This window comes from Protopterus annectens, chromosome 5.part0, assembly GCF_019279795.1.
Source record: "Protopterus annectens isolate FY-2018-M chromosome 5.part0, PAN1.0, whole genome shotgun sequence".
Lineage (NCBI taxonomy): Eukaryota > Metazoa > Chordata > Ceratodontiformes > Protopteridae > Protopterus > Protopterus annectens.
This window is the reverse complement of record NC_056735.1, coordinates 850535255-850551680: the sequence shown is the minus strand read 5'-3', so window position 1 is coordinate 850551680 and position 16426 is coordinate 850535255.

The window sequence follows — 16426 nt, the reverse complement described above, 5'->3', positions numbered from 1 at the left end:
AACCATTCCTATTGCAGTAACTCTCCCTCCATGGTTCAGGAGGGACCCCAAAAGTCACATGGGTGCAATCTTTCACACAGGGCAAGGAAAACACATCATTTTGTACAAGGCATTCATGATACTGGCTCAGTCTTGTGATAATACTGAGAAATAAATATGTTCATCCACATTGACCAAGAGCATATCAAGGAATTGCTGCAGGCTGTCCTTCAGGCAGAAGTCTGTGAGGTGCCCATTGTGTTTCCCGTCTCTGAAAGGTCCTTGGTGGAAGTATAGTGAGGACTGTTGCTACCTTGGTGACCATAGGAATAGAAAGGCCACTCATTCACCTAATTTCAGTTTGTGGTCATACACGTTCAACAAAGCCATTATAATCTCCTTGTCAGCTCTAAACCTGTCAAGTAGCTCTTGTTCCTCACAGTTTAAATGGGTAGTCTTTTTTTCTGTATTTCCTCCTCCAAGATTGCAGAGCATTGTTTCCTGTACCTAGTTCTGGTACTACAGAATCAAGCAGCTCATAGCAATATGTAGCACTGCTAGATGCAAAACCAAGCATCTTTGTTAATTGCAAACTGACTGAAACAGTTGCAGAGTTGCTTTTTATAAGGCAAGTACTCACCACAAAAATACAACAAGAAAGTCCCAAAAAGTATGAAAAATTTGACAAAAAAGCCAGTAAAAAATATAAAAATCACTAGCTTGCACTTTATAAACAAGAACGTCTCAAGTCTCTAGCGCTTCGGCAAGAAATGCCTTCTAGGAGTACATCAGTAAGGAAAAACAGTGCCATTTTATACAAACATTAACTATCAATTATAAAACACTTAACTAATTAATTAATATCTAAAACATTAAATACTGTATTTCTATTATACTTAGAAAAGAAAACAATTATATCAAAAGTTTCCATGAAGTACTCATCACACACTTGTCTAGCAAATTTCAACACACTGAATCACAAAAGACAGAAATAATAATTAACATAGTTTAATAACATCTTTTACACACATCTTTAATTTGCGTCTCATTATTACTGATATGCCTATTTCTTTCTTTATGACTTTCCAGTTGTTGCATGTCAGCACAGCTTACATCTGTGAATTGCATTTTGCCTGCACGTGTGTTCAACTAGCTCACATACCTGTTGCACACTGGTGTAGTATTTATGAATACAACCAATAGTCTTTGACTGGCATCCACAATTTCATGTCCAATACTGGAAATGTGCAAACTGTAAAAGCTGATGACAGTGGATGTGTATGTTATGCTGAATATGGGCATGTTCTGGGATAATAATTGTGAAGCATAACATACATTTATTGCTAGGCTTGAGTCTTATAGGGATAACAGTGACAAGAAGCTAGTGGGAAAGGCTGAACACTATGAAGATTAAAGTGAATATTTCAGCTACAGTAGTAGCAATATGCTGAGGAAAACACTATTCAGCAGTTTTCTGCTGGAAACTATGAAGGTTAAGGAGAAAATATAAAGCCAAAAATTAGTAATATCTTTAGAAACCCATTATGTAGAAATTTTCTGATAAAAACTGCAAAGTCCCTGAAGTTGTGAGAACGTTTGCCTTCATGAAAAATCGGAATGTTAGATAAAAGTCCCTATTAGTGACAAGAGATGCTTGTATGACTCTCATATTATAAAGTACCAAACATAACCATGATAAGAGAGTCAGGCAATAGAGTTTATTGGGATAAGCCCTCCTTCATTCTCATAAGAGATGCCAGGACAGATACTTTACTAACGGCTGCAGCTCCAGTGAACAGTGTATATAGAAAGCTAGAAAAGTATGTAGGCAGTACAGAGAAGAGCGTCAGAATATCAAAGCACAGTAAGGAAATACGTAAATTTGCATCAACCTGGTAAGAACAAAATCCCACATGATCGAAGATGATAACACAGAGACGTAAACAATGAATCTTCATTTCAACGACTCATATCACCAAGAATATATTGAGGGAAAGTAACCGGTTGGCCAACAAGCACAAGACACCACACAGAATCAATTCAAACACACACAAATGGGTTTTTCCCCCTTCACCCCCCACCTAACTAATTATACCAGCTCCAAGATTGCACTATAGTGGGGAAAAGGGCAAACTCCCATATGTTGGCTGACTGGTTACTTTCCCTTGATAAATTCACAGTATTATGAGGAGTCGTTGAAATTAAGATTTGCTGTTTTTGTCTCGGCATTATTGTCTTCGATCATGTGGGATTTCATTCTTATCAGGTAGACCCATAAATCTCCAGTGCACAGGGTGAGTGGGCTCTAATGCGGATGGAGCTCATGACGCTGAGACGAGATGAATGATTCAACATATGCCAGTACCTTTCAAGGGTTTTATCTTCTGAGTTATCTAGTCTTATATGAGAGCATTGTTACATTTCCTACAATTGTCTATGTCCCAGAAAAACTGAATAGACTGCAAAGACCAGTTCTGGCAAGTGACTAAAGTTTTTTTTTTTTTTTTCAGTAATTGCCTTTTAAGAGCTATGCCCCTTTCATGCATTTTACACCATTACAATAACATTTCTGTACCATCTGTTCATCTAAAGTGCTGGATAAACTGACCCATTTACACTTTTTATATAAAGACTGTTCTGGCTTTTTAAACAGTGCTTCCTGAAAACAGCTTGGAATTATGCTCATTTTATAGCTGGTTGCTGATTTTGATCACCTGGTGTCTATCCCAGCATTTAAGTATAGGAACTGCAAAGCTAAAAAGAGCAACCATCATTTCTGATTCATCTGTACGTGTCAATGCTGGGGAAATTGTATGTCTACAATGGCTGCTTAAAGATTTTTCTGCCAATTGAAATTGCATTTGCTGAAAACTACTTTAAACCATGCACTTTGCAATTTGCATCTCACTACTGATTTTACTCACCTAGCACTTCATTTAACATTTAAGCAGAGAAGCTGGGGGTTGTGCATGTTTACAAAAGCCTGACTGCCTTTATTTGAGACTCTGTAACTTAGTTCAGAACTGTAACATTTTAAACTGCTTGGTATATAGCAGTCTTGGTTGCTGTCGGAATCCTAGCTGGATGTGCATGTTTCAATGTCACCCTTACCCATTTATAAGTGAATATTCAAAATGTTATCAGGCAGTGTTCCATTTAAAACATAATTGTTTTCAGCTTTAACAACATTCCAATTTATTTCATTATAAAAATGGTACAATTAATCTAGTGCTTTTGGGGTCCTGCTCAAAGTGTGATCAGGGAACGGGAACTATGTTTCAGAAAAACAGAAAAAAAACAGAAAACTATAGAATCTGCATATAAGGTTATGTTTGGTATTGTATGTTGCAACACAGTTTATGTAATTAAATCTACTTCTGCAGCTTGTCATGTTCATAGAAAACACAGACTCTCTCAAATTTCATAACAAATCTAAGCTTTCTATATCAGTCATTGTTTATTCTGTGAAATCTCTTTATCTTTTGCAAAACGCTTCATGCTGGAAGTGGCATCTGGCACTTCAACTTCTTCATTTCTACAACCTCCAATTGCATATTATCCATTTTTAGTAAATGGTTTTACCAATTAAAGCTGACAAAGGCAATTAAAACAGATAATTTTCTAACGTCTGTACTGGTATCATAGAGGGATAAAGCCCTGTCTGTAACCCACATGACTTAAGTTTGACTAGCAGCTTGGATGCTTAATGTCACAGACAGGGAGAGTGGGCACATCCATTCCAGTGGAGAAGGATGGTGTTTCTCACCTGGCTCATGATGCTAGTCTAATAACAGGGCTTTCACTGGAAGGCAGAGGCCTCTTATGATGTCAGGAGCCACTGCTAGGAAAGACATGGGCATGGTTTCCCAAACCAGTAATGGTAACCCCTGTCAGCATGTAGCAGAGCATGCATGTGTGGGCAAGGTGGCATAGGTAATCCTTGTGGTAATGCAAATGACCACATCACCATCAGGTACAGGGTTTGGTCAAAATAAAGGAAAAACTGTCATCACCAGGATGCTGACCAAAGAAATGACACAGCACCCTTATGGGTGCCTTAACAATGGTTCCCATAGATAGGGTAGCATCTGATGCAGGGAAGGATTGATGGCCAACAAGCACAATGGCAAAACATAATATAAAAAAATAAGATAATTTACTGTAGGAACCATGATTTAAACAATTCCAGTAGAGCTAATCCCAGGCAGAAGTATATCTTCACATTCTTTGATGAGATCTCTCAACATTTATTATTTCAAATATCTACAGACTGCATTAGTGAGATAATACAATTTCTAGCCACAGTAAAATTATACTGGTCAGTTTTATGGTGCAAAGGCATAAAACTTTGATTGTGTCCTAAATGACCCAGGTTTGATAGCCAGAAACTTAAGAGTCCCATAAGTGAAGGATGATAATGAGTGGCCAACCCTGTCTCACCTTTTCTGAAAAAAGAAAATAGCTGCAAACTGATGCATTACATGACTGGATTCTATTAGACAATGGAAGAAACACAGTACCAAAGCTGGGCTGGGATATTGGCATGACTCAAATTGTGCATTACAGCCATAGACATAAAGAATCATGCATGTGTGATGGTGGGTGGTACTGTGGGCTGGCGTTGCTGCCTGGCTTTTAAGGAGATATAGGTCAAGGAAAATAAATCTGCACCCTTCACTGCTGCCTGGATGACAGTTTCCTCTCCTCTGCTTAGCTCTCTCTCCCGCACCCAAAAAGAAATGCCAAGGGTAGAGCATGCAAACAATTCTACAAGCTCCAACACCCCAAGAGAGGGATTTAAGAGACACTGCTGCTATGAGATTGAATGGGCAAGAAAATATGGCAGGGAAATTGGGTAGTCAGAAAACATTTGGGTTGGGAGGGTGGCCTAATGGTTAAGGTGTTTGCCTTACAAATACAAGGTGCAGGGTTTGAGTCTCACAAGGGATAATTGGCTAGGCTTAAAAAATGGCTCAGAAGGACAGTTAGCCTAGTGCTAACCTGTGAACCTATAAGGGAAAACAGCTTAGAAAAGATGAAATCCCACTGTGACTATATTTTCCAGCAGCTACGAGCATCTACTGTGTGACAGGCTTTGCACCACACTTAAGCAGTGATGTCTGAGTAAAACTAGGACTTATTATTTATAAAATACCTCTAAGAATGTTTCTGGCTGTATCTTTCTACTGAGTGTTGTTATTTTACTGCCTGTTTAGAAGATGCAACATGCATATAGGATCTATCACTGATAATTTCTATACCTGCTTTTTTTCTAATGTAGCAGCTGATGTACTGTATTTCCAAAGGCTTTTACATTTACTAGCACATTAAAGTTGTGGTTTTAGGCAACAGCTACAGTAAGATTCTCCAAAAGCTACTTTCTTGCAGACCTGAGGAATATTTTACATATTTTTGATGTATTCAGCTGTGTGCTGTTTCTTCTGTGTCTAGAACCGATGATTTCTTTAGCTAAGTGTTCTTTTACTTTCAGCTTGTCAAACTGAAGCAGCGTTAAGCATAGCACTGAGTAGGTTTTTCAGGCACTTTACTATGATATACTTCATGCCTTCTTAACACACTGCTCTCTTGGTGTGCAAGGGTTGATGGAAGCATTTTCTGGAAATTTATTCAGATATCCTCTGCTTGTGACTTTTTAGGTGCGTTAATGTTTCCTGTTTATTTATTAAATATTTATTTATGCTTTATTGACTGAGCTAGTGTCATTGGCTAGTGACCTTTTTTCAGGACAGACTCAAAGTGGTGTCTATACTGTTTAGATTAAGCCCCTGCCAGGATAATCCTGTAAGGGTGAGTGGAAAACATTCAGCTATAGAAGTATTACATTTGAGGGCTGATTGTTTCTATCGCTATTGTAGAGATGAGTGGTTTATATTTTTACATTTGTAAATTTACCATTTGTGCAACTTAGAGCTATAAAGATAGATCATATCCATTCAACGTTTGGTCAGCAATACATGATTATTTGAAACTCTGCTAACATTCATGCACCATGTCTGTTTTTCCTTTGTATGTACCTCATGAGCAACAGTAATTCTCCAGAGTTTTCTACAGGGATCAGTGCAAATTGACATTTCCTATACCTAGTGATTTACGTATATCATATTTACATATATCATTGCTGTCTACAGTATGAAGGCAACTTGGTATTTTGCGTCTAACCAAGTAGCATTTTCTAAACATTTAAGTATACATCTCATATGGTTATCACTCTGTGGTTATGAATTAACATTTTTGGAAGATGACTTATTTGTTTGAGACCTCTGAACTCCGATATTTATTAGTAAAATAAATCACAATGTTTAAATTGCATTGCTGTTTGAGGAATTTTGATTAAAGAATGGCTGAAATCAGTGATTGAAGTCAGTGTACCTTCACTGAAATCATATGCCCTTTGCAAGCAGTGTTTTATTGTACTTTTATGTTCCATTTCCAAGAGTACATTTTGTAGCTTCAGTCTAGCTATTCTGAATTTTAATGACTGTATCGGTGAGCATTTATAATTTTACCAGCCTTAAATATGAATATATTCAAGTGCAATCAGCAACCACTATTTTGTGGATTGACTGAAGCAAAGAACTACAATGAATAAAAAATCAGCAACTGCAAATTTTCTACTGCCACATAGCTCATTGCTAGGGACTGTGTGCCCCACTGGCAAAGATAGCTAGACAGGTCAGGGGACTTGTTATTTATAAAAGACCCTTGTGAAGATTTTTCTTTTATATTATTCTGTTTAGCGTTGTTATTTTATAGCCTTTAGACAGCATATGACATTTATACTGATGCTTGTACTATCAGTTTGCAGCTAGTATTAGCAGTTTAATTCTTTAATTCAGAGGATTACAACTCTAACCTATCACATGTTACACTTTGTAAGTTTTGTTTTGTAACTCTGTGTTTGAGTCCCTCAGTCTACATTTGCCTGTTTTGTGATTCTGAGACAGACACGACTGAGTTTCTCAGTTGCCTCTGAAAAAGAGGCAGTTGTGTCTGGTAGGTTTACGCAGTTAAAAATAACAATACCTGTTTGTTTTCACTGTAGTAACTGATAATTGTATAAATGCATCCTTGCACTACATGTTTTTAAAAGATACATTTCTGTTCAGTTCATTCTGCACATGACTTTTATTTGTGTGCTTGTTTAACATTTGTTAACTGGGTAGGTAGGATGGTCTATAAACCCTTTTTAGCCATGAAATGAGGCAGACAGACAAATATACATCGTAAAAAATATGATAAATAACCGAACCAGCACAGCAAGGAAAAGAAACCTTATTTATTGAAGTAACAGATAAAAAAGTAGTAAGCGCTTTCAAAATGAACACATCGCTTCATCAGACTAAATAACTAAAGATAGCCATCCCTATTTAAAATACATCACAACCAATCAACTGCTTGAAGTTCAATGTGTAATGCAAAGCACTTAATAAGTTAAAAAGACATACAACAAAATGCTAAAATGCAAACATATTTAAAAAAGTCATTAAAAAATCACAATACATAAAAGCAATCAATGTTTGAATGGACGTGCTTTTAAAAAGGGTTTGAAGGATATCTGACCATTCAAACCGGGTGATTTGTCAGCATTAAAAAATAAAATCCATCTCTGCTCGGCTGATTCAGTTTGATTCTTAATATCACCTCCTCTCATTCCCTCATCTAAAGCTTCAATTACTAAGAATTTAAAGGTGTGTTCTTCACCATATTGCAAAGAATGCTGTGCTAAAGCACTTGTTTCCTTCTTATTCTTAATATCTCTGCAGTATTCTAAGATCCTTTCTTTTAGGGGCATATTAGTTTTGCCTATATAATAAGCATGACATGCTTGACACCTACTAAAATAAACAACATTTTTAGTCTTGCAGTCCACATAAAAATCCAGTTCTATCTTAAACCAGCAAATGGATGCATATATTGTGAACCTATAAAAATGTACTTGCAGGCAGAGCAAGTCCTACACATGTAACTACCTACCCTACTAGTTTGTATAACCTGTTTATCATGTTGAGATCTATAACACATATGCTTTTTAAGCGATTTGTTGTTCCTAAAAGAAAAATGAGGTGTTTCCTCAATTATTCCTTTCATTTCTGGTGCTGTGGTTAAAATATTCCAATTTTGTTTGATAATATTACAAAATTTATTAATATCACTTGAGTACTGTAATGGTACTCTAAAAAATATCACCCTTAACGATTGCTTCATCACGTTTTACTCAACTCGACCCTTTCAGCATAATAAGCTTTACATTTACCTGTCCTCTCATTCCATGCATCCATGATACAACAATCTATTTCTTTTTCAATATAACCTCTATTTATAAAATCAACCTTTAGAGCATTAATAGCTATCTGCAAATCAGCATCATTATTGTGTAGTCTCATCATTCTATAAAATTGCCCCTTTATAACATTGCATGTCATATGTCTAGGGTGCATACTATTTCTATGCAACAGGTTATTTTTCCTAGGAGGTTTTCTGTATACACTAGTAGATATAGTTCCTAGGTCTCTTTTATTAATCAGAACATCCAAGAATTCAATCTCTTGAGATGAACATTTATACGTGAACTTCAAAAAATTTGTAGTACTATGTAGGTATATAATAAACTCATTGAGGAAGTCTAATGGACCCCACCCCCCATAACAAAAATATGTCCTCCATGAAACGAATGTACCTGGCTATATTTGGTTGCAAAAGATATGTCTTCTCCCATTGTGCCAGTGCAAGGTTGGTGTAGCTGTTGACACAGGCTGTGCCCATTGCTATGCCTGCCTTCTGTATAAAATACTCACATTCAAAATAAAGACATTGTTCTCTAAAATAATTTCAAGTAAAGTACACAGTAAATTCACTTTCTCACTGGTGAAACATTTCCTTTCATTCAAGAAAGCTCTAATATTCTCAACTCCCCAATAATTGGGCATGACTATAAAAAGAGATTCAATGTCTAACATCACAAATATATATTCATTAGTCAGGTTAGAAGCCTTCCCAGTCTATTAAGAAAAGATTTAGAATCTTTAAGTACTGTTTCACATTCATCTAAGAGGGAGTGTAAACTCTTTTCAACATATATAGATAGTGGTTCTGTACTCCACCCTCTCACTGACACTATAGGATGCGTTGGTGGACATTCTAAGTTCCTATGGATCTTAGTGAGGCTATTCAAGCAATTGATTGTCTGTGATGTATTTTAAATAGGGATGGATTTCTTTAGTTATTTAGTCTGATGAATTGATGTGTTTATCGCGAAAGCACTTACTACTTTTTTATCTGTTACTTCAATAAATGAGCTTTGCTTTGCCTTGCTTTGCTGGTTCCGTTATTTATCATATTTTTATGCTGAGTTCACTTTATATAACTGCACCTTTATCCTATCTTTGGCTGTTTTATTATTGCAGACAACTTCACATACATGAACAAAGAACAGTAATAAATATTCAGACAGTAATCATAAAAGAAAAAAGCATAGTGCTGTTAAAGTTATTAAGCATATTAAGATAGCTAGATACAAAAATCTTAGGAGTAGTTATGATAACGACAAAGTAAAAGCAGTGAAGTGACTGACCACACTAAATCATGGTATTTGGTAAGCTTATCCAGTGACTTCTTGAAATGTATAACATCATCCATCTGTCTAACAGACTGCTGGCATAATGATTAAGGTCTTCACTTCCCATGCACAAGGTACAAGGTTCAATCCTGACCTCCGGCCAATGCCTGATTGCAGTCTGCATGTTCCTGTGTTTCTGTGGGGTTCTTCCCACCTCAAAAATGCTGAGTGTTTCCATCTCAGAGTCACCAATGCATGGAGCTGTGGGCAGCAGCACAGACTCTACATGGTCCCCTATAAGGGGAAGAGTTGTACAGATCAACAACTTTGGGCATCTACTGTGGTGCACAGTATCCTCAAGATAGGATAACATGCATCACAGACTGCATGCTGTGGCAGGGCTAGCCACTCAACAGTGTAAAATATTGTTGTAAGTAATTTGGTTGTGTTGACTGCCTGGTGATAAATGGGTTGAGAACCTGTCCTACTCCAACCTACACCAGGGACCCATGCTAACAATGGGAGAGGTGTACATGCCTGTATTGGCCAGTGTGTGCCAACCATAAAGCCCAGCAGCCCTGGGTCAAAAAGCTACTGGTTGCTAGTATCTAGCCTGGCTTACCTGGGATAGCTTTGTTGAACGAAAGCTAGACATAAAACCAAACAACCTGCCAAACATGAACTGAGAATTGTTACACTTAATGTAAGTTTACTGACAGCACAGTTGAAAGTGCATGACATGATATACAGAGGAGGCTGGACATCCTATGTATTCAAGAGACAAGATGGAAGGGCAGTGCTGTGAAGCCACTTAGCTTGAGATCCAGAGTCTACTACTCAGGAGAAAGACAGGCTAAAAATGATGCAGGAATTGTGATGAGAGAGGCGTCAGAAGGCAGTGAGGGATATCATCAGAATTAGTGACAGACTCATAACAATCAGACTTCAGTGTAATGATAGGGCAGTATTCATAATCTCAGGTTATGCCCCACAGCAGGGTTGTGATAGTGAAGAGAAGAATGCATTCAGAGAGCAGTTGCAGTTGCAGGACCTACTAGATAAAGCAGGACAACAGGGATTGGTGGTATTGATAATGTGTGACTTGAATGCACATATCGGTACAGACAGAGCAGGATATGAGTACTGCCTGGGTCCACATGGGTGAAGGGCAATAGGAATAAAGAAGGGAAGGTCATTCTAGACTTCTGTCTGGCAAACGGCTTGATAGTAGCCAACACATGGCTCAGAAAGAGAGACAGTCACAAGATCACATACAAGAATGGCCAATATGCAACTCAGGTAGACTTCCTCCTAGTAAGGAAAGGGCCATGGGGTAGAATCAGTGATTTCAAAGTCATCCCTAGTGAAACAGTCAGCCCACAGCATAAACCACCGGTTGCCACAATCAGCTGCAAGCAGTGAGTGGTCAGAGACAGCTTTAAGGTCAGCAGAGACCAGGCTGAAGACCTGGAAGTTGACTGGAGAGAAAGTGTACAACAATTCAAGGAATTACTCAGGGCTCTAGTACCCTGAAAAGAGGTGGAAATAGGTGGAGTTGAAGAAGAATGGCAGCGCCTCAAAACAGCATATGTGAGGACTACAGAGCAGATATGTGGCCAAGCCAGGTATGGAAATAAGGTACATAAGGAAAGCTGGGGGTGGAATGCAGATGTCCAGGAAGTCATAAAAAGAAAAAAAGTGCAGGAAAACATGGGAAATAGAAAAGAGTGATCAGGCTAGGAAGGAATACTGGCTGGCTAACAATAAAGCTAAGAAAGGTGTTGCAATAGCAAAGAATTTGACATTGGAGGCATTCTACCAGCTTTCGGAAAGTGACTCAGTAGGTGGCACAAGGAAACTATATCAGGTCGCAAGGCTGCAAGACAATGACAGAAATATAAAGAAGATAGTCAGACACCCTTCATAAGGGAAGACAGCAGCAACCTGCTCACCAGCCCACACCACATCAAAGGCACATAGAAGGAGTATTTCCAGCAACTTCTGAATGAAGAAAACCCAACAGAAGCTGTACTGCCCCAGACACAGCCTACAATGAGAGAAGAAGAGGAGCCCAACCTAGAAGAATATCACTAAGTAAAATGAAGTCAGGGAAAGCAGCAGGCTCAGATGAGGTCACAGCAGATATGATAAAGATGCTGGGGGAGATAGGGGAAAAATGGCTCTGGAGGGTACTCATAGCAGTGTGCAGAGAAAGGAGTATCCCAGATGACTGGAGAATAAGTATACTCATGCCAGTGTACAAGAATAAAGGGGAAATTCACAACTGTGAGCAGTACAGAGGCATCAAATTCCTGTCATGTTGTATGAAAGTTCTGGAGAGAGTGACTCATAAATAAACACACACAGAGTAGTAAAATGTGAGATGGGAGATGAGCAGTCCGGATTTGGATCAGGATGCAGCACAATTGATCCGATGTTTTCATTGAGACCGATAGTTGTGAAGAAGCTAGAGATGAGGAAAAAGTGCAACTGGGCATTCTTTGACTTGGAGAAAACGTGACAAGGTCCAAAGAAAGCCAATTTGGGCAGTACTGCAATGGTTCAAAGTCAGAGAAACATTGGTAGAATTAGTGCAGGCTATGTACAAGGATCCAATGGCTCAAGTACTAACAGTGTTTGTTCTCACAGAGGGGTTCTCAATGAAAGTGGGCACAGGTTTAGCGCTGAGCCCACTGCTGTTCATACTGGTGATGGACTACATTAGCAAACAGGTCAGAGGGGACAGATCAAAAAAGTTGCTGTATGCAAATGATGTGGCATTACAGGGGAGACTGAGCAAGAAGTTCAGCAAAGGATAGGGAATGAAATGCAAAACTGAAGGCACATGAGATGAAACTAAGCACAGATAAGACATTGGTAATGGCAGAGAATTGGTGAAATCAGAAGAAGCTAGAATTGAGATAGAAGGGAAGATAAGTTAATAGCTTCAAGTATCTGGGAGAAGTGGTTGAGGAGAAGGGAACTTTGAATGAAGAGGTCAAAGCTAGAATCAGAGGTGTTGCAACCAAATGGCATAAAGTGATAGGGGTAGTAAATGACAGAAGTTGAAAAGTAAGGTGTACAAGACAGCGGTGTGACCAGTACTACTGTATGGTGCAGAAACTTGGATAGTAAAGGCGGAACAGATGAGGACGCTAGATGTGATGGAAATGGAGTGCCTCAGAAGGGTGGTAGTATGGTCACTATGGAAAAGATGAAGAAATGAGGACATAAGAGCAGAAGCCAAAGTAGCTCCTATTGTAGAAAAGACCAAAGAAAACAGATTATGGACACGTGCAGAAAAGCAAAACATAATCTGGTGAAGACGATTTCGGACAGACAGGAAGAAGATAAGAAGAAATGAGTACATCCAGCAAAGAAGTGGATGGATTGTGTGAGAGAAGATCTGCAACAGTCAGGTATAAGTGTCGAAGAAGGCAGGAGTGCAGTATTGACTTGAGAAAGATGGTGACAGTTAACACAATACCCCAACCCCAGGTAGAAAATGGGAAAAAGGGGGTTGATGATGATGATGATACAATAATATATAATAAACTCAAGGGTAAAGTTTCCAGGAACCTCTCCTGTTCAGCCAGTGATAACGGGGATCTGTATAGCTGTATACTATCTGAGTCATACAGAGGGTAACTGGTGTTCCTAAATGACAGCTTGTTGAGCAGAGGAGGACAATGGCTCTGATGCAGTTTCAGAGGTAAGAGTACTGAGAAGAGAAGCTCTAACATTACATGACAACTAGAGTGATCTCTTAAGATGGTGCAGTGGTGTTTCTTAGAATATGAGAAGTGAATAAGCCTAGTAATTTTGCTTTCAGCGCTTTGAAGATGGATCGCATTTTTTTCCAAACAAGATGGAGTGACAGGGAGAGAATATTCTAACATAGCTATTAGAACAATAATGGAAACAGCTTATCAGTTTTCTAAAATAAGAAGCTTTAATATTCTGTATGCTATTTTGAGTTTAGATAAGACTTTATTTGCAGATTGGAAGGAATGTTGAGGGTCCAGAAGAAGATGTAGTTATCTTTGCTGCGTAACAAAGGGCAGAGAGGTTGGAAGACTTAATTAATCTCTGAACAGTCCCAAAAATATAAGAAAGGTTTTAACAAGGTAAACAGTCAGTTTATTATGGTGGAGCCAGTTCAGTATATGACGTCACGGTGAAGTTCAGTGGTAAGAAAAGAAAACTGCTATCGCTGTTAAAAACTTTATCATCAGCATATAATAAGCAGTTAAGATGGGGAAGATCACAAGGCAAGTCATTTATTTAGAGGGAAAAGAGAAGAGGACCAACCATAGAACCATATAAGACACCTGTAGTAGTGCGACCTGTTGTCCTGCAATTATTGTATATTATTATGATCAAAGTGTAATGGGAGAGATAGCTAGAGTACCATTGTATGATCTCATAAAAAAGTTAGTATATATCAATTTGTATAAAAGAAGTGTGTGATCAACAATGTAAACGTCTTTTTTTCAAGTAAAAAAATAAAGCACCAGTAAGTTGTCATTGTTCCATATTACTGTTTTGAGGTAATTGAGAGACTAAGTACATTTTACATGTTTGTTGGTATTAAATAGAATATTGTAGACGTGGCCTACATTTAAAGCAAGACTTTCTAAATACTGCAGTTTAGAATTTGGAGAGTATTTTACGTGTTTTTTTTTTTTTTTATAAAGCTAAGAAAAAATTATATTAAGCATGCATGTAGTTTTCACTCACCTTTCTATGATAAGCCTCATAACAGCTTATTACTACTCTGCCTTCTTGTAGTACAAGGGTTTTAGGAATTATTTCATAGGAATTTAGTTATGCCAGGATTCCTTCTTCATGTTTTTAAGGTGTTATTGAAGCTTCTATTTACTGTATTGGTAAGTACCTTCTACTGTAACTCTGGTGAGATTTCTCAGACATAGTTGATTTCACTTCATCTTGATATTGGTGGTGGAGTCCATCCTTGCCAGCCTCATGACCTCATGATCCTTACACACCTACAACAGACAATCTTAAACAGTATGTCATTTCTACCACCTGACCTTAGGCCCAGCTACAAAATCAGCTATACCATTTCCTTTCTAATATCTATCAGGTCATCCTCAAGCATGAAAACACTTTTTTGCTACTCACTCTTAAATCCAGTATGGAAACTTATCTAGCAACTTGTCCTCCAGTATATGAGATTAGATCGTCCCTCACACAGTACCTGTCTCTTAACTTGACCCACATAAGTAAAGTCTTAGTAATTGGTTGCCACATGTTTTCCTGCTGGTCAAATAATCTTATTAGTGAGAATTTTCTCAGATTACATGTCATACTCAGACTGAGATAAGCTTCTTAAGTAAGTACATTTTATCCTAACTAGTGTACCTACTAATAATAAACTTATTTGTGCTTCTTCAGTTGTCACCAATGATGCTAAGTAAAACTTCTGCTCCATTGTTTCCCCACCAAACTCAGTTATACGAATTGTCATTACCTTTTTTTATGCAGGCAACATTAAGAAAAAATATTCCTATCTTGAATGCTGGATGCAAGAATATCATTTAGACATTTAATTTATCAGTCCTTCCACAAACTAAGACCAGAACAGACCAGGACTAGTACTGGGATGCTATTACTAGCTTCTAGACACATCTTAGCTAGCTTTATAATGAGTTTTTCAAACAACAATGATCCTGAGCAAAGTTTATGTTTAATTGGAGGACACCATAAGCTCACTCTTGGTGCTATCTGCTTTCCATCTCTCCCTTCTGTCACTTATATAATTATCCTTCTAGAAGATCTAACTAATTTTATTTCTAAACCAAACTCTTAAGTGCTCACTGCTTATTGATTTCAGCACATGCAGGGACCAACACTATTGTACCTCCCCGTGGAAACTACTCTATTCAGATCATCCCTTGCTCAAATACTTCCACCCCAAACAGACCATACCTAGTTTCTGTTAAGTTGGGCCCTTATCAATTCTCCGCATAAGTTTTCTTTTCAAATCATACACTTTTCCTTCATTGATGACTACTGTACCATCAACAGTCATTTTTCAAACAGAAAATTAAACATTACAAGCTCTACTGCTTCCTTCGGGTCATGCAACAAAACTCAAAACTCTGTTAACTCACTGAGTTGGCTGCTATAAACTACTTGTGTAACTTCCTAGGAAGAAAACTACACAGAGCAAGACTAGCTACGAAAATGTTCAAATGTCACTAAAGATAGATATTTCAATATTCTGACTAAATCAGTGGGCATACTCCAGCCTTCTAGTAGTACAGACTGTTAAAATTAAATAATTACCAATAAATCTGCTTTGAAAGCTTTTAGGTGGTAAACATCCCCACATGTATGCTGGCTTTCTGCATATCTGGGAACAATAGCAAAAAGTAACGAAGGCTGAAGCTGAATTCTTCAAGGCAAAGCAGCACAGACTGCTAGGAAGGTTTTTAGAGAGCCATAAACAACCTGTTGAAGAAACTCCAACAAACTGAGCACCTTAAAATGCTCCAAGACAGCCAGGCAATCTTTTTTTTTTTCCTGATTCCACTGTTCCTCCATTTGATACTCTAACAAGTCCATTGCTGTCATGTCAGACTGGACCAGCAGGTCTCCACACCCACGTGTGGAATTCAACCTTTCATTTGTAATGCATTATAATTAAGGAAATTAATATGTGACTAGGAAGGTTAGCTAATTATGCTGTCAAAGACTCTGGTGGTCCATTCCTGAAACTATTCAAAGTCTGCATTACACTAGCAGCCACTTTAATGCAGCAAATCATCAGTTTCTCTTTGTAGGGTAACAATTTTCCTGATTTGTGGAAATCAGACTCACACTTCCCAAACAAGGACCATCTCT